This window comes from Triticum urartu, chromosome 2A, assembly GCF_056163025.1.
Source record: "Triticum urartu cultivar PI428250 chromosome 2A, HENAU_Tu73, whole genome shotgun sequence".
Taxonomy (NCBI): Eukaryota; Viridiplantae; Streptophyta; class Magnoliopsida; order Poales; family Poaceae; genus Triticum; species Triticum urartu.
The window spans coordinates 423,410,215-423,429,930 of record NC_141874.1 but is presented as its reverse complement, the minus strand read 5'-3'; positions in this window follow the sequence as shown (position 1 = coordinate 423,429,930).

The following is a 19,716-nucleotide window of genomic DNA, read 5'->3' as shown; positions in this document are numbered from 1 at the left end:
TGGATCGACCTACGGGGTCTTCGGTACCTGCAGTGACTTAGATTGAGAAGAAGACAAGAGACAACCTCATTGCAATCAGACACGTTAAACATTCAAAGTCATTCCAACAATCCCTTCCAAAAATACATCGGGTTGCAAGGCCTTGCCTTAACCCATTACCTTACAGAATTAATCACACATGGCTATCGGATCACAAGATGAACTCATTGAAAAAGACATAAAAATGAATGATTGATTTATACCATGTCTTACAATATTTGTCGGATGCAATACACGACTACAAGTATGACTAACTTGGAGATAATATGTTGCGGTGATGATGGTGGCGGCAGCTATGGAGATGAGATGGGAAATGACAAAGGCCAGGGTTGGAAGATGGTTCTGGTGATCTCTCGCGTTAAAGAAAGGATTCATTTAGTCATTTCTATGTTTAGGCCATTTTCCTGCGAAAACACATTAAAGAAATGATTTCGCGATCTCTCGCATTCATTAGTCATTATTAGCAATATCAAAGTGATTTTCTCAGAAATTTCGGGATTATCCAGTTCAAATAACGGTGTGTTGAGCGCAAAAATATGACTCATCAACCTTCAGTTTCAGCAGGGTTGCACCTCACTTGTAGCCTTAGAAACTCCTTCATGTAATCTGAGGCAGTCATATTTCCTTAGCACAATTTTGAAATTGGATAAATAGGACCTGGTCATAATCAGCGGGCAAAAATCGCCCTTTTAAAAGACTTTTCATTTGCCGCCAAGTTCTCATATGAGGTCCTCCTCTCAGCTCGCCTTCTTCTTGAAAGCGATGACACCATGCACCGGCTCCTCCTTTCAGCTTGTATGTGACCAAAGGAACTCTACGATCTTCCGGAACCTCAATGACCTCAAAGAAAGTCTCCACTTCATATAACCAATCAAGGCAGCCTTCAATATCAACATTTTCATTAAAACTTGGGATCTCGACTTTCACCTTGTATGTCCCTTGCATATGTAGGGTAGGATACAGATATGTCTCAAACGTATTTTTTTATTGTTCATGCTATTATATTATTCCTTTTATATACTTTTGAAGTGATTTATATTATTTTTCTAGACTAACATATTAATTTAGTGTCTAGTGTCAGTTTCATGTTTTCTGCTCATTTTTGGTTTTGCGATCAATCAATATTTATGGAGATCAAAATCACTTGCCAATTTAATACGATTTTTTGGGCAACAAGAAACCCTGGAAGCTTCGGAAGAGGTCAAGAGGACCTGCTGTTGGAAATATGCCCTAAAGGAAATAATATTGTATGATTATATTTCCATTTTTGTAATTAAATGTTTGTATTTCATGTTATAACTGCTATGATCCTGGAATATGCATTCAGCGGAAAACTCATATGCACGTGTGGAGTTATGTACGGTAAAGAATAGGTTCCCCATCTTGCCTATGAGACTGGCTCAAGTGTTGTTAGTGCTAATGTTTTCCGGATATTAAGATATTGTTAAGTGTAATGATATTCCTAAAACAACATTGAGAATGTGACGTTAGAAGAACAATCATATTGAATCGACCCAATCTTGTTTGTTATACTGTGAGATAATGTCGTCTGAAATCAATTGTTATAACACAGAGTGTTAGCTTGTGTTTTAGTTCCTCAGACCATGAGAGTACTGTGGTCACTTCCTGTTGGGGAACGTAGCATGCAATTTCAAAAAAATTCCTACGCTCACGCAAGATCTATCTATGAGATGCATAGCAACAAGAGGGGGAGAGTGTGTCCATGTACCCTCGTAGACCGAAAGCGGAAGCGTTTGACAACACGGTTGATGTAGTCGAACTTCTTCCAGCTCTGAATGATCAAGTACCGAACGTACGACACCTCTGAGTTCTGCACCTATTCAGCGCGATGATGTCCCTCGCCTTCTTGATCCAGCAAGGTGTCGAGGAAGTAGATGAGTTCCGTCAGCACGACGGCGTGGTGATGGTGATGGTGAAGTGATTCTCGCAGGGATTTGCCTAAGCACCGCAAAACTATGACCGGGGTGTAAACTATGGAGCGGGGTGCCGCACACGGCTAACAATTGTTGGTCTGTGTTCTAGACGCCCCCTCCTCACATATATATATATATATATATGTGGGATGGGGAGGAGAGGCAGCCAGGGGTGCCCTAGGGTTGGCGCCGCACCCTAGGGGCCCTACCTTGCCCTGTGCCCCCCCTTTCCATGTATGCATGAAGGGGAAGGAAAGAGGGGGTGAGGGAAGGAAGTGGGAATCTAATCCACACTTTCCTTTCCCTTCCTCCTTTCCTTCTCCTCCTCCTATAGCCTTATAGGGTGCACTAGTCCCTTGTGGGCTGGTGTGTTCCTTCACAAGGTCCATATGGCCCATAGGATTGCCGGGGGTACCCGAAACACCTTCCGGTGACCCGATAAGTACTCGATACCCTCTGAAACACTTCCGGTGTCTGAATACCATCATCCTATATACAAATATTTACCTCTTGACCATTTCAAGACTCCTTGTCATGTCCATGATCTCATCCGGGACTCTGAATAACATTCGGTCACCAAAGCACAAAACTCATATAATATTATATCGTCATCGAACGTTAAGCGTGCGGACCCTACGGGTTCGAGAACTATGTAGACATGACCGAGACACTTCTTTGGTCAATAACCAATAGCAGAACCTGGATGCTCATATTGGCTCCTACATATTATACGAAGATATTTATCGATCGAACCGTTATGACAACATACGTTATTCCCTTTGTCCATCGGTATGTTACTTGCCCGAGATTCTATCGTCGGTATCTACATACCTAGTTCAATCTCATTACCGGCAAGTATCTTTACTCGTTCCATAATACATCATCCCGCAACTAACTCATTAGTCACTTTGCTTGCAAGGCTTCTTATGATGTGTATTACCGAGAGGGCCCAGAGATACCTCTCCGATACTCGGAGCGACAAATCCTAATCTCGATCTATGCCAACCCAACAAATACCTTCGGAGATACCTATAGAGCATCTTTATAATCACCCAGTTATGTTGTGACATTTGATAGCACACAAGGTATTCCTCCGGTATCCGGGAGTTGCATAATCACATAGTCGAAGGAATATGTATTTGACATGAAGAAAGCAATATCAATAAAACCGAATGATCAATATGCTAAGCTAACGGATGGGTCTTGTCCATCACATCATTCTCCTAATGATGTGATCCCGTTCATCAAATGACAACACATGTCTATGGTTAGGACTTAGGAAACTTAACCATCTTTGATTAACGAGCTAGTCTAGTAGAGGCTTACTAGGGACACGGTTTTTTGTCTATGTATCCACACATGTATGAAGTTTTCGGTTAATACAACTCTAGCATGAATAATAAACATTTTCCATGATATAAGGAAATATAAAATAACAACTTTATTATTGCCTCTAGGGAATATTTCCTTCAGTCTCCCAATTGCACTAGAGTCAATAATCTAGTTCACATTGCCATGTGTTTTAACACCAATAGTTCACATCATCATGTGATCAACACCCATAGTTGACATCGCCATGTGACCAACACCCAAAGGGTTTACTAGAGTCAATAATCTAGTTCACATCTGTTGGGGATCGTAGCAAAAATTTAAAATTTTCTACGCATCACCAAGATCAATCTATGGAGTAATCTAGCAACGAGGGGAAGGAGAGTGCATCTACATACCCTTGTAGATCGCTAAGCGGAAGCGTTGCAAGAACGCGGATGAAGGAGTCGTACTCGCAGCGATTTAGATCGCGGTTGATTCCGATCTAAGCGCCGAACAACGACGCCTCCGCGTTCAACACACGTGCAGCCTGGTGACGTCTCCCACGCCTTGATCCAGCAAGGGGAGAAGGAGAGGTTGGGAAGACTCCGTCCAGCAGTAGCACGACGACGTGGTGGTGGTGGAGGAGCGCGGAACTCCAGCAGGGCTTCGCCAAGCACTACGAGAGATGAGGAGGGAGAGAGGTAGGGCTGCGCCAAGAGGGAGATGATCTCGTGTCTCTTGCAACCCCCAATACCTCAAGTATATATAGGGGAAGGGGAGGGGCTGCGCCCCCATCTAGGGTTCCCTCCCTAGGGGTGGCGGCAGCCCCAAAACCCATCTAGGGTGGCGCCCAAGGGGGGAGAGAGGTGGGCGCACCTAGGGTGGGCCTTAAGGCCCATCTGGACCTAGGGTTTGCCCCCTCCCACTCTCCCTTGCGCCTTGGGCCTTGGTGGGGGGCGCACCAGCCCACCTGGGGCTGGTCCCCTCCCACACTTGGCCCACGCAGCCTTCTAGGGCTGGTGGCCCCACCTGGTGGACCCCCGGGACCCTCCCGGTGGTCCCGGTACGTTACCGATAGCACCCGAAACTTTTCCGGTGACCAAAACGGGACTTCCCATATATAAATCTTTACCTCCGGACCATTCTGTAACTCCTTGTGACGTCCGGGATCTCATCTGGGACTCCGAAAAACATTCGGTAACCACGTACATCTATTCCCTATAACCCTAGCGTCATCGAACCTTAAGTGTGTAGACCCTACAGGCTCGGGAGTCATGCAGACATGGCCGAGACAACTCTCCGGTCAATAACCAACAGCGGGATCTGGATACCCATGTTGGCTCCCACATGCTCCACGATGATCTCATCCGATGAACCACGATGCCAAGGATTCAATCAATCCCGTATACAATTCCCTTTGTCTACCGGTATATTACTTGCCCGAGATTCGATCGTCGATATCCCGATACCTTGTTCAATCTCGTTACCGGCAAGTCTATTTACTCGTTCCATAACACATCATCACGTGATCAACTCCTTGGTCACATTGTGCACATTATGATGATGTCCTACCGAGTGGGCCTAGAGATACCTCTCCGTCACACGGAGTGACAAATCCCAGTCTCGATTCGTGCCAACCCAACAGACACTTTCGAAGATACCCGTAGTGCACCTTTATAGCCACCCAGTTACGTTGTGACGTTTGGCACACCCAAAGCACTCCTACGGTATCCGGGAGTTGCACAATCTCATGGTCTAAGGAAATGATACTTGACATTAGAAAAGCTTTAGCATACGAACTACACGATCTTGTGCTAGGCTTAGGATTGGGTCTTGTCCATCACATCATTCTCCTAATGATGTGATCCCGTTATCAACAACATCCAATGTCCATGGTCAGGAAACCGTAACCATCTATTGATCAACGAGCTAGTCAACTAGAGGCTTACTAGGGACATGGTGTTGTCTATGTATCCACACATATATCTGAGTTTCCTATCAATACAATTCTAGCATGGATAATAAACGATTATCATGAACAATGAAATGTAATATAATAATAACTAATTTATTATTGCCTCTAGGACATATTTCCAACAACATCGCCATGTGATTAACACCCAAAGAGTACTAAGGTGTGATCATGTTTTGCTTGTGAGAGATGTTTAGTCAATGGGTCTGCTACATTCAGATCTGTATGTATTTTGCAAATTTCTATGTCTACAATGCTCTCCATGGAGCTACTCTAGCTAATTGCTCCCACTTTCAATATGTATTTAGATTCAGACTCAGAGTCATCCAGATTAGTATCAAAGCCTGTATCGACGTAACCATTTACGACGAACTCTTTGTCACCTCCATAACCGAGAAATAGTTCCTTAGTCCTCTTAGGTAACTAAGGATAATTTTGACCGCTGTCCAGTGATCTACTCCTGGATCACTATTGTACCCCCTTGCCAAACTCATGGCAAGGTACACAATATGTCTGGTACACAACATGACATACTTTATAGAACCTATGGCTGAGGCATAGGGAATGACTTTCATTCTCTCTCTATCTTCTGCATTGGTCGGGCATTGAGTCTGACTCAACTTCACACCTTGTAACACAGGCAGGAACCCTTTCTTTGACTGGTCCATTTTGAACTTCTTCAAAACTTTGTCAAGGTATGTGCTTTGTGGAAGTCCTATTAAGCATCTTGATCTATCTCTATAGATCTTGATGCCTAATATATAAGCAGCTTCACCGAGGTCTTTCATTGAAAAACTCTTATTCAAGTATCATTTTATGCTATCCAAAAATTCTACATCATTTCCAATCAACAATATGTCATCCACATATAATATTAGAAATGCTACAGAGCTCCCACTCACTTTCTTGTAAATACAGGCTTCTCCGAAAGTCTGTATAAAACCATATGCTTTGATCACCTCATCAAAATGTATATTCCAACTCCGAGATGCTTGCACCAGTCCATAGATGGATCGCTGGAGCTTGCACACTTTGTTAGCACCTTTAGGATCGACAAAACATTCTGGTTGCATCATATACAATTCTTCTTTAAGAAGTCCATTTAGGAATGCAGTTTTGACATCCATTTGCCAAATTTCATAATCATAAAATACGACAATTGCTAACATGATTCGGACAGACTTAAGCATCGCTACAGGTGAGAAAGTCTCATCGTAGTCAACTCCCTGAACTTGTCGAAAACCTTTTGCGACAAGTCGAGCTTTGTAGACAGTAACATTACCATCAGCGTCAGTCTTCTTCTTGAAGATCCATTTATTCTTTATGGCTCGCCGATCATCGGGCAAGTCCACCAAAGTCCACACTTTGTTCTCATACATGGATCCTATCTCAGATTTCATGACCTCAAGCCATTTATCGGAATCTGGGCTCATCATAGCTTCTTCATAGTTCGTAGGTTCGTCATGGTCTAGTAACATGACTTCCAGAACAGGATTACCATACCACTCTGGTGCGAAACGTGCTCTGTTCGACCTACGAGGTCTAGTAGTAACTTGATCTGAAGTTTCACGATCATCATAATTAGCTTCCTCTCTAGTTAGTGTAGGCATCACGAGAACGGATTTCTCTGACGTGCTACTTTCCAGATTGAGATAAGGTACAGTTACCTCATCAAGTTCTACTTTCCTCCCACTCACTTCTTTCGAGAGAAACTCCTTCTCCAGAAAGGACCCATTCTTAGCAACAAAGATTTTGCCTTTGGATCTATGGTAGAAGCTATACCCAATAGTTTCTTTTGGGTATCCTATGAAGGCGCACTTCTCCGCTTTGGGTTCGAGCTTATCAGGCCGAAGCCTTTTGACATAAACGTCACATCCCCAAACTTTTAAGAAATGACAGCTTAGGTTTCTTGCCAAACCACAGTTCATACGGTGTCATCTCAACGGATTTAGACGGTGCCCTATTTAACGTGAATGTGGCTGTCTCTAATACAAACCCCAAAAAACAGTGGTAAATCGGTAAGAGACATCATAGAATGCACCATATCTAATATAGTACGGTTACGATGTTCGGACACACCATTACACTGTGGTGTTCCAGATGGAGTGAGTTGTGAAACTATTTCAAATTGTTTTAAATGAAGGCCAAACTCATAGCTCAAATATTCGCCTCCATGATCAGAACGTAGAAACTTTATTTTCTTACTACGATGATTCTCCACTTCACTCTAAAATTATTTGAACTTTTCAAATATTCCAGACTTATGTTTCATTAAGTAGATATACCCATATCTGCTCAAATCATCTGTGAAGGTCAGAAAATAATGATACCTGCCGCATGCCTCAACACTCATTGGACCGCACACATCGGTATGTATTATTTCCAATAAGTCATTAGCTCCCTCCATTGTTCCGGAGAATGGAGTTTTAGTCATCTTGCCCATGAGGCATGGTTCACAAGTATCCGATGATTCATAATCAAGTGATTCCAAAAGCCCATCTGCATGGAGTTTCTTTATGTGCTTTATACCAATATGACCTAAACGGCAGTGCCACAAATATGTTGCACTGTCGTTATCAACTTTGCATCTTTTGGCATCAATATTATGAATATGTGTATCACTACGATCGAGATTCAATAAACCATTCACACTGGGTGTATGACCATAGAAGGTTTTATTCATATAAGTAGAACAACATTTGTTCTCTAACTTAAATGAATAACCATTATAATAAACATGATCTAATCATATTCATACTCAACGCAAACACCAAATAAAATTTATTTAGGTTCAACACTAATCCTGAATGTAGAGGGAGTGTGCGATGGTGATCGTATCAACCTTGGAATCACTTCCAACACATATTGTCACCTCACACTTAACTAGTCTCTGCAACTCCTGTTTCGAGTTACTAATATTAGCAACCGAACCGGTATCGAATCCCCAAGTGCTACTACGAACACTAGTAAGGTACACATCAATAACATATATATCAAATATACTTTTGTTCACTTTGCCATCCTTCTTATCCGCCAAGTATTGTTACGTCCATTTTGCATCATTCTTTTATATCGATATTTATTGCATTATGGGCTGTTATTACACATTATGTCACAATACTTATGGCTATTCTCTCTTATTTTACAAGGTTTGCATGAAGAGGGAGAATGCTGGCAGCTGGAATTCTGGGCTGGAAAAGGAGCAAATATTAGAGACCTATTCTGTACAACTCCAAAAGTCTTGAAACTTCACGGAAGACAGTTTTGGAATATATAAAAAAATTGGGCTAAGAAAGCACCGTAGGGGGCCCACCCACCATCCACAAGGGTGGGGGGCGCGCCCTACCCCCTGGGCGTGCCCCCTGCCTCGTGGCCCCCCTGGCAGGCCTCCGGTGCCCATCTTTGGCTATATGAACTCTTTCGCCCTGCAAAAAATCATAAGCAAGCTTTCGGGACGAAACTTCGCCGCCATGAGGCGGAACCTTGGCGGAACCAATCTAGGGCTCCGGCGGAGCTGTTCTGCCGAGGAAACATCCCTCCGGGAGGGGAAAATCATCACCATCGTCATCACCAGCGATCCTCTCGTCGGGAGGGGGTCAATCTTCATCAACATCTTCACCAGCACCATCTCATCTCAAACCCTAGTTCATCTCTTGTATCCAATCTTTGTCCCAAAACCTCAGATTGGTACCTATGGGTTGCTAGTAGTGTTGATTACTCCTTGTAGTTGATGCTAGTTGGTTTATTTGGTGGAAGATTACATGTTCAGATCCTTTGTGCATATTAATACCCCTCTGATTATGAACATGAATATGATTTGTGAGTAGTTACGTTTGTTCCTGAGGACATGGGAGAAGTCTTGCTATAAGTAGTCATGTGAATTTGGTATTCGTTCGATATTTTGAGGAGATGTATGTTGTCTCTCCTCTAGTGGTGTCATGTGAACGTCGACTACATGACACTTCACCACTGTTTGGGCCTAGGGGAAGGCATTGGGAAGTAATAAGTAGATGATGGGTTGCTAGAGTGATAGTAGCTTAAACCCTAGTTTATGCGTTGCTTCGTAAGGGGCTGATTTGGATCCATATGTTTCATGCTATGGTTAGGTTTACCTTAATACTTATTTTGTAGTTGTGGATGATTGCAAGAGGGGTTAATCATAAGTGGGATGCTTGTCCAAGGAAGGGCAGTACCCAAGAACCGGTCCACCCACATGTCAACTTATCAAAGTAACGAACGCAAATCATATGAGCGTGATGAAAACTAGCTTGACGATAATTCCCATGTGTCCTCGGGAGCTCTTTCCTTTATATAAGAGTTTGTCCAGGCTTGTCCTTTGCTACAAAAAGGATTGGGCTATCTTGTTGCACCTTATTTACTTTTATTACTTCTTACCCGTTACAAATTACCTTATCACAAAACTATTTATTACCGATAATTTCAGTGCTTGCAGAGAATACCTTACTGAAAACCGCTTGTCATTTCCTTCTGCTCCTCGTTGGGTTCGACACTCTTACTTATTGATAGGACTACGATAGTGAAGGAAATATGCCCTAGAGGCAATAATAAAGTTATTATTTATTTCCTCATATCATGATAAATATTTATTATTCATGCTAGAATTGTATTAACCGGAAACTTAGTACATGTGGAATACATAGACAAACAGAGTGTCACTAGTTTGCCTCTACTTGACTAGCTCGTTGAATCAATGATGGTCATGTTTCCTAACTATAGACATGAGTTGTCATTTGATTAATGGGATCACATCATTAGAGAATGATGTGATTGACTTGACCCATTCCGTTAGCTTAGCATTTGATCGTTTAGTATATTGCTATTGCTTTCTTCTTGACTTATACATGTTCCTATGACTATGAGATCACGCAACTCCCGAATACCGGAGGAACACTTTGTGTGCTACCAAATGTCACAACGTAACTGGGTGATTATAAAGGTGCTCTACAGGTGTCTCCGATGGTACTTGTTGAGTTGGCATAGATCAAGATTAGGATTTGTCACTCCGATTGTCGGAGAGGTATCTCTGGGCCCTCTCGGTAATACACATCACTATAAGCCTTGCAAGCAATGTAACTAATGAGTTAGTTGCGGGATGATGCATTAAGGAACGAGTAAAGAGACTTGCCGTTAACGAGATTGAAATAGGTATTGAGATACCGACGATCGAATCTCGGGCAAGTAACATACCGATGACAAAGGGAACAACGTATGTTGTTATGCGGTTTGACAGATAAAGATCTTCGTAGAATATGTAGGAGCCAATACGAGCATCCAGGTTCTGCTATTGGTTATTGACCGGAGATGAGTCTCGGTCATGTCTACATAGTTCTCAAACCCGTAGGGTCCGCACGCTTAAAGTTCTGTGACGATCGGTATTATGAGTTTTTGTGTTTTGATGTACTGAAGGTAGTTCGGAGTCTTGGATATGATCACGAACATGACGAGGAGTCTCGAAATGGTCGAGACGTAAAGATCAATATATTGGACGACTACGTTCGGACACTGGAAGTGTTTCGGGAGGTTTCGGACATATACCGGAGTACCGGGGGGTTACCGGAAACCCCCCCGGGAATATATTGGGCCTAATGGGCCTTAGTGGGAGAAGAGGAGGGGCAGCCAAGGCAGCCGCGTGCCCCCTCCCTCTCGAGTCCGAATTGGACAAGGAGGGGGGCGCCCCCCTTTCCTTCTCTTCTTCTCTCCCTTCCTGTCCTACTCCTGCTCCTACTTGGAAGGGGGAGTCCTACTCCCAATGGGAGTAGGACTGCTCATGGGGTGCACCATAGGAGGCCGGCCCCCTCCCCCTCCTCCACTCCTTTATATACGGGGAGGGGGGCACCCCTTGGAGACACAACAATTGATCATTGATCTTTTAGCCGTGTGCGGTGCCCCCCTCCACCATAATCCACCTCGGTCATATCGTAGCGATGCTTAGGCGAAGCCCTACGTCGGTAGCTTCATCAACACCGTCACCACGCCGTCGTGCTGACGAAGCTCTTCCCGGAAGCTTTACTGGATCATGAGTTCGCGGGACGTCACCGAGCTGAACATGTGCTGAACACGGAGGTGCCGTACGTTCGGTACTGAGTATCGATCGATCGTGAAGACGTACGACTACATCAACCGCGTTGTCATAACGCTTCCGCTTACAGTCTACGAGGGTACGTATATGATACTCTCCCCTCTTGTTGCTATGCATCGCCATGATCTTGCGTGTGCGTAAGAATTTTTTTGAAATTACTACGTTCCCCAACAGTGGCATCCGAGCCAGGTGTATGCGTAGATGTTATATGCACGAGTAGAACACAAAGGAGTTGTGGGCGTGGGTATATACATATTGCTTGTCGTCACTAGTTGATTCTTGATTCAATGGCATTGTTGGATGAAGCGGCCCAGACCGACATTACGCGTACGCTTACGCGAGACTGGTTCTACCGACGTGCTTCGCACATAGGTGGCTAGTGGGTGTCTGTTTCTCCTGCTTTAGTTGAATCGGATTCAATGAACAGGGTTCTTTCTGAAGATCAAAAAGCAATCACTATACCGCGTTGTGGTTTTTGATGCGTAGATAAGAACAGTTCTTGCTCAGCCCGTAGCAGCCACGTAAAACTTGCAACAACAAAGTAGAGGACGTCTAACTTGTTTTTGCAGGGCATGTTGTGATGTGATATGGTCAAGACGTGATGAGATATAAGTTGTTGTATGAGATGATCATGTTTTGTTGAAGTTATCGGCAATTGGCAGAAACCTTATGGTTGTCTCTTTATTGCATAAGATGCAAGCGCCAAATAATTGCTTTACTTTATCGCTATGCGATAGCAATAGTTGCAAAAGCAATAGCTGGTGAGACGACCATGTGACGACACATTGATAAAAGATCAAGATGATGGATATCATGGTGTCATGCCGGTAACAATGGAGATCATGACAGTACTTTGGAGATGGAGATCAAAGGCGCAAGATGATCATGGCCATATCATGTCACATATTTTGATTGCATGTGATGTTTATCCTTTATGCATCTTATTTTGCTTAGTTCGGCGGTAGCATTATAAGATGATCTCTCAATAAAATTTCAAGGTACAAGTGTTCTCCCTGAGTATGCACCATTGCAAAAGTTCGCCGTGCCGAGACACCACGTGATGATCGGGTGTGGTAAGCTCAACGTTCTTATACAACGGGTGCAAGCCAGTTTTGCACACGCAGAATACTCAGGTTAAACTTGACGAACCTAGCATATACGGATATGGCCTCAGAACGCTGAGACCGAAAGGTCGAGCATGAATCATATAGTAGATATGATCAACATAGTGATGTTCGCCATTGAAAACTACTCCATTTCACGTGATGATCGGTTATGGTTTAGTTGATTTGGATCACGCGATCACTTAGATGATTAGAGGGATATCTATCTAAGTGGGAGTTCTTAAATATGATTAATTGAACTTTAATTTATCACGAACTTAGTCCTGATAGTATTTGCATAACTATGTTGTAGATCAATAGCTCGCGATGTAGCTCCTCGTTTTATTTATGATATGTTCCTAGAGAAAACTATATTGAAAGATGATAGTAGCAATGATGCGGATTGGACCCATGATCTGAGGATTATCCTCGTTGCTGCACAGAAGAATTATGTCCTTGATGCACCGCTAGGTGACGGGTCTATTGCAGGAGCAGATGCAGACGTTATGAACGTTTGGTAAAGCTCGGTATGATGACTACTTGATAGTTTAGTGCACCATGCTTTATGTCTTAGAACCGGGACTTCAAAAACGTTTTGAACCCCACGAAACATATAAGATGTTCTAAGAGTTGAAATTGGTATTTCATACTCATACCCGTGTCGAGAGGTATGAGACCTCTGACAAGCACTTTTCCTACAAGATGGAGGAGAATAGCTCAGCTAGTGAGCATGTGCTCAGAATGTCTGAGTACTACAATCACTTGAATCAAGTGGGAGTTAATCTTCGAGATAAGATAGTGATTGACAGAGTTCTCTAGTCACTATCACTAAGTTACTAGAACTTCGTGATGAACTATAATATGCAAGGGATAACGGAAACGATCCCCAAGCTCTTCGTGATGCTGAAATCAACGAAGGTAGAAATCAAGAAAAGCATCAAGTGTTGATGGTTGACAAGACCACTAGTTTCAAGAAAAGGGCAAAAGGAAGAAGGGGAACTTCAAGAAGAACGACAAGCAAGTTGCTGCTCAAGTGAAGAAGCCTAAGTCTAGACCTAAGCCTGAGACTAAGTGCTTCTACTGCAAAGGGACTGGTCACTGGAAGCAGAACTGCCCCAAGTATTTGGCGGGTAAGAAGGATGGCAAAGTGAACAATGGTATATTTGATATACATGTTATTGATGTGTACTTTACTAGTGTTTATATCAACCCCTCAGTATTTGATACTAGTTCAGTTGCTGAGATTAGTAACTCGAAACGGGAGTTGCAGAATGAACAAAGACTAGTTAAGGGTGAAGTGACGATGTGTGTTGGAAGTGGTTCCAAGATTGATATGATCATCATCGCACACTCCCTATACTTTCGGGATTAGTGTTGAACCTAAATAAATGTTATTTGGTGTTTGCGTTAAGCACGAATATGATTTGATCATGTTTATTGCAATACGGTTATTCATTTAAAGTCAGAGAATAATTATTGTTCTGTTTACATGAATAAAACCTTCAATGGTCATACACCCAAGGTGAATGGTTTATTGAATCTCGATCGTAGCGATACACATATTCATAATATTGAAGCCAAAAGATGCAAAGTTAATAATGATAGTGCAACTTATTTGTGGCACTGCCGTTTAGGTCATATTGGTGGAAAGCGCATGAAGAAATCCATGCTGATGGGCTTTTGGAATCACTTGATTATGAATCAGCTGATGCTTGCGAACTATGCCTCATGGGCAAGATGACTAAGACTCCTTTCTCCGGAACAATGGAGCGAGCAACAGACTTGTTGGAAATAATACATACTGATGTATGCAGTCCGATGAGTGTTGAGGCTCGCGGCGGGTATCGTTATTTTCTGACCTTCACAGATGATTTGAGTACGATATGGGTATATCTTCTTGATGAAACATAAATCTGAAACATTTGAAAAGTTCAAATAATTTCAGAGTGAAGTGGAAAATCATCGTAATAAGAAAATAAAGTTTCTACGATCTGATCATGGAGGAGAATATTTGAGTTACGAGTTTGGTCTTCATTTGAAACAATGCGGAATAGTTTCGCAACTCACGCCACCTGGAACACCACAGCGGAATGGTGTGTCTGATCATCGTAACCATACTTTATTAGATATGGTGCAATCTATGATGTCTCTAACCGATTTACCACTATCGTTTTGGGGTTATGCATTAGAGACATTTGCATTCACGTTAAATAGGGCACCATCTAAATCCGTTAAGACGACGCCATATGAACTGTGGTTTGGCAAGAAACCAAAGTTGTCGTTTCTTAAAGTTTGGGGCTATGATGCTTATGTGAAAAGTTTCAACCTGATAAGCTCAAACCCAAATCGGAGAAATTCGTCTTCATAGGATACCCAAAGGAAACTGTTGGGTACACCTTCTATCACAGACCTGAAGGCAAGATATTCGTTGCTAAGAATGGATCCTTTCTAGAGAAGAAGTTTCTCTCGAAAGAAGTGAGTGGGAGGAATGTAGAACTTGATGAGGTAATTGTACCTTCTCCTGAATTGGAAAGTAGTTCATCACATAAATCAGTTCTAGTGATCTCTACACCAATTAGTGAGGAAGCTAATGATGATGATCATGAAACTTCAGATCAAGTTACTACCAAACCTCGTAGGACAACCAAAGTATGGTCCGCACCAGAGTGGTACAGTAATCCTTTCTGGAAGTCATGTTACTAGACCATGACGAACCTACGAACTATGAGGAAGCGATGATGAGCCCAGATTCCACGAAATGGCTTGAGGCCATGAAATCTGAGATGGGATCCATGTATGAGAACAAAGTATGGACTTTGATTGACTTGCCCGATGATCGGTGAGTTATTAAGAATAAATTGATCTTCAAGAGGAAGACGGACATTGATAGTAGTGTTACTATCTACAAAGCTCGAATTGTCGCAAAATGTTTTCGACAAGTTCAAGGTCTTAACTACGATGAGATTTTCTCACTCGTATCGATGCTTAAAAGTTTGTCCGAATCATGTTAGTAGTTGCCGCATTTTATGAAATCTGGCAAATGGATGTCAAAACTGTATTCCTTAATGGATTTCTTAAAGAAGAAGTTGTATATGATGCAACTAGAAGGTTTTGCCAACACCAAAGGTGCTAACAAAGTGAGCAAGCTCCAGCGATCCATCTATGGACTGGTGCAAGCATCTCGGATTTGGAATATATGCTTTGATAAAGTGATCAAAGCATATGTTTTTATACAGACTTGCGGTGAAGCCTATATTTACAAGAAAGTGAGTGGGAGCACTACAACATTTCTGATAAGTATATGTGAATGACATATTGTTGATCGGAAATAATGTAGAATTTTCTAGAAAGCATAAAGGAGTGTTTGAAAAGAGTTTTTCACAGAAAGACCTCGATGAAGTTACTTACATATTGAGCATCAAGATCTATAGAGATAGATCAAGACGCTTGATATATTTTCAATGAGTACATACCTTGACAAGATTTTGAAGTAGTCCAAAATGGAACATTCAAAGAAGGAGTTCTTGCATGTGTTGCAAGGTGTGAAGTTGAGTAAAGAATCAAAAACCCGACCACAGCAGAAAATAGAAAGAGAATGAAAAGTCATTCCCTATGCCTCAGTCATAGGTTCTATAAAGTATGCTATGCTGTTTACCAGTCCTATTGTATACCTTAGCATGATTCTGGCAAGGGAGTACAATAGTAATCTAGGAGTAGATCACTGGACAACGGTCAAAATTATCCTTAGAGGACCAAGGAAATATTTCTCGATTATGGAGGTGATAAAAAGAGTTCGGCATAAAGAGTTATGTCGATGCAAGCTTTTTACATCGATCTAGATGACTCTAAGTCTCGATCTGGATACATATTGAAAATGGGAGCAATTAGCTAGAGTAGCTCTGTGCAGAGCATTGTAGACATATAACTTTGCGAAATACATATGGATCTAAATGTTGCAGACCCATAGACTAAACTTCTCTCACAAGCAAAACATGATCACTCTTGGGGTGTTAATCACATAGCGATGTGAACTAGATTATTGACTCTAGTAAACCCTTTTGGGTATTAGTCACATGGAGATGTGAACTAATCACATAAAGATGTAAACTAGATTATTGACTCTAGTGCAAGTGGGAGACTGAAGGAAATATGCCCTAGAGGCAATATTATTTATTTCCTTATATCATGATAAATGCTTATTATTCATGCTAGAATTGTATTAACCGAAAACTTAGTACATGCGGGAATACATAGACAAACAGAGTGTCACTAGTTTGCATCTACTTGACTAGCTCATTGAATCAATGATGGTTATGTTTCCTAACCATAGACATGAGTTGTCATTTGATTAACGGGATCACATCATTAGAGAATGATGTGATTGACTTGACCCATTCCGTTAGCTTAGCATTTGATCGTTTAGTATATTGCTATTGCTTTCTTCATGACTGATACATGCTCCTATGACTATGAGATCATGCAACTCCCGAATACCGGAGGAACACTTTGTGTGCTACCAAACGTCACAACGTAACTGGGTGATTATAAAGGTGCTCTACAGGTGTCTCCGATGGTACTTGTTGAGTTGGCATAGATCAAGATTAGGATTTGTCACTCCGATTGTCGGAGAGGTATCTCTAGGCCCTCTCGGTAATACACATCACTATAAGCCTTGCAAGCAATGTAACTAATGAGTTAGTTGCGGGATGATGCATTACGGAATGAGTCAAGAGACTTTCCGATAACGAGATTGAACTAGGTATTGAGATACCGACGATCGAATCTCGGGCAAGTAACATACCGATGACAAAGGGAACAACGTATGTTGTTATGCGGTTTGACTGATAAAGATCTTCGTAGAATATGTAGGAGCCCATATGATCATCCAGGTTCCGCTATTGGTTATTGACCGGAGACGAGTCTCGGTCATGTCTACATAGTTCTTGAACCCATAGGGTCCGCACACTTAAAGTTCTGTGACGATCGGTATTATGAGTTTTTGTGTTTTGATGTACCGAAGGTAGTTCTGAGTCCTGGATATGATCACGGACATGATGAGGATTCTCAAAATGGTCGAGACGTAAAGATCGATATATTGGACGACTATGTTCGGACATCGGAAGTGTTTCAGGAGGTTTCGGACATATACCGGAGTACCGGTGGGTTACCGGAACCCCCCGGGGAGTATATTGGGCCTAATGGGCCTTAGTGGGAGAAGAGGAGGGGCGGCCAGGGCAGCCGTGGCCCCCCTCCCCCTCTAGTCCGAATTGGACAAGGAGGGGGGGGCGGCGCTCCCCTTTCCTTCTCTTCTTCTCTCCCTTCCTCTCCTACTCCTACTCCTACTTGGAAGGGGAGTCCTACTCCCGGTGGGAGTAGGACTCCTCATGGGGTGCGCCATAGGAGGCCGGCCCCTCCCCTCCTCCACTCCTTTATATACGGGGAGGAGGGCACCCCTTGGAGACACAACAATTGATCATTGATCTTTTAGCCGTGTGCGGTGCCCCCCCTCCACCATAATCCACCTCGGTCATATTGTAGCGGTGGTTAGGCGAAGCCCTGCGTCGGTAGCTTCATCAACACCGTCACCACGCCGTCGTGCTGACGAAGCTCTACTGGATCGTGAGTTCGCGGGACGTCACCGAGTTGAACGTGTGCTGAACGCGGAGGTGTCGTACGTTTGGTACTGAGGATCAGTCTATCGTGAAGACGTACGACTACATCAACCGCATTGTCATAACGCTTCCGCTTACGGTCTACGAGGGTACGTAGATGATACTCTCCCCTCTCGTTTCTATGCATCACCATGATCTTGCATGTGCATAGGATTTTTTTTGAAATTACCGCGTTCCCCAATAGATAGATCCCCTATACTTGTGGGTCATCAATTATTTGGGGCAGTTTCGCTTCCAGTGACTATTTCCTTTGCAGTAGAAGCACTCAGTTTCAGGCTTGGGTCTAGCTTTGGGCTTCTTCATGGGAGCGGTAACTTGTTTGTTCTTCTTCTTGAAGTTCCCTTTCTGTCCCTCGCCCTTTTTCTTGAAACTAGTGGTTTTGTCAACCATCAACACTTGATGCTCTTTCTTGATTTCTACCTTCGTTAATTTTAGCATCGCGAAGAGCTTGGGAATTTTTTTCATCATCCCTTGCATATTATAGTTCATCACGAAGTTCTAGTAGCTTGGTGATAGTGACTAGAGAACTTTGTCAATCACTATCTTATCTGGAAGATTAACTCCCACTTGATTCAAGCGATTGTAGTACCCAGACGTTCTGAGCACATGCTCACTGGCTGAGCCATTCTCCTCCATCTTGTAGGCAAAGTACTTGTTAGAGGTCCCATACCTCTTTAATACGGGCATGAGTCTGAAATACCAATTTCAGATCTTGGAACATCTCATATGCTCTGTGACGTTCAAAACATTTTTGAAGTCCCGGTTCTAAGTCGTAAAGCATGGTGCACTAAACTATTAAGTAGTCATCATACCGAGCTTGCCAGGCGTTCATATCATATGCATCTACTCCCGCAACAGGTATGTCACCTAGAGGTGCATCAAGGACATAATACTTCTGTGCAGCAATGAGGATAATCCTTAGATCATAGACCCAGTCTACATCATTGCTACTATCATATTTCAACTTAGTTTTCTCTAGGAACATATCAAAAAATAAAACAAGGGAGCTAAACGCGAGCTATTGATCTACAACATAGATATGCAAATACTAGCAGGACTAAGTTCATGATAAATTAAGTTCAATTAATCAAATTACTTAAGAACTCCCACTTAGATAGACATCCCTCAAGTCATCTAAATGGTACGTGATCCAAATCAACTAAACCATGTCCGATCATCACGCGAGATGGAGTAGTCATCAATGGTGAACATCTCTATGTTGATCATATCTACTATATGATTCACGTTCGACCTTTCGGTCTCCAGTGTTCCAAGGCCATGTTTGTACATGCCAGGCTCGTCAAGTTTAACCCGAGTATTCCGTATGTGAAAAACTATCTTGCACCCGTTGTATGTGAACGTAGTGTCTATCACACCCGTTCATCACGTGGTGTCTCAACACGACGAACTTTCGCAACGGTGCATACTCAGGGAGAACACCCATACCTTCAAATTTTAGTTAAGGGATCATCTTATAATGCTACCGCCATACCAAGCAAAATAAGATGCATAAAAGATAAACATCACATGCAATCAAAATATGTGACATGATATGGCCATCATCATCTTGTGCTTTGATCTCCAT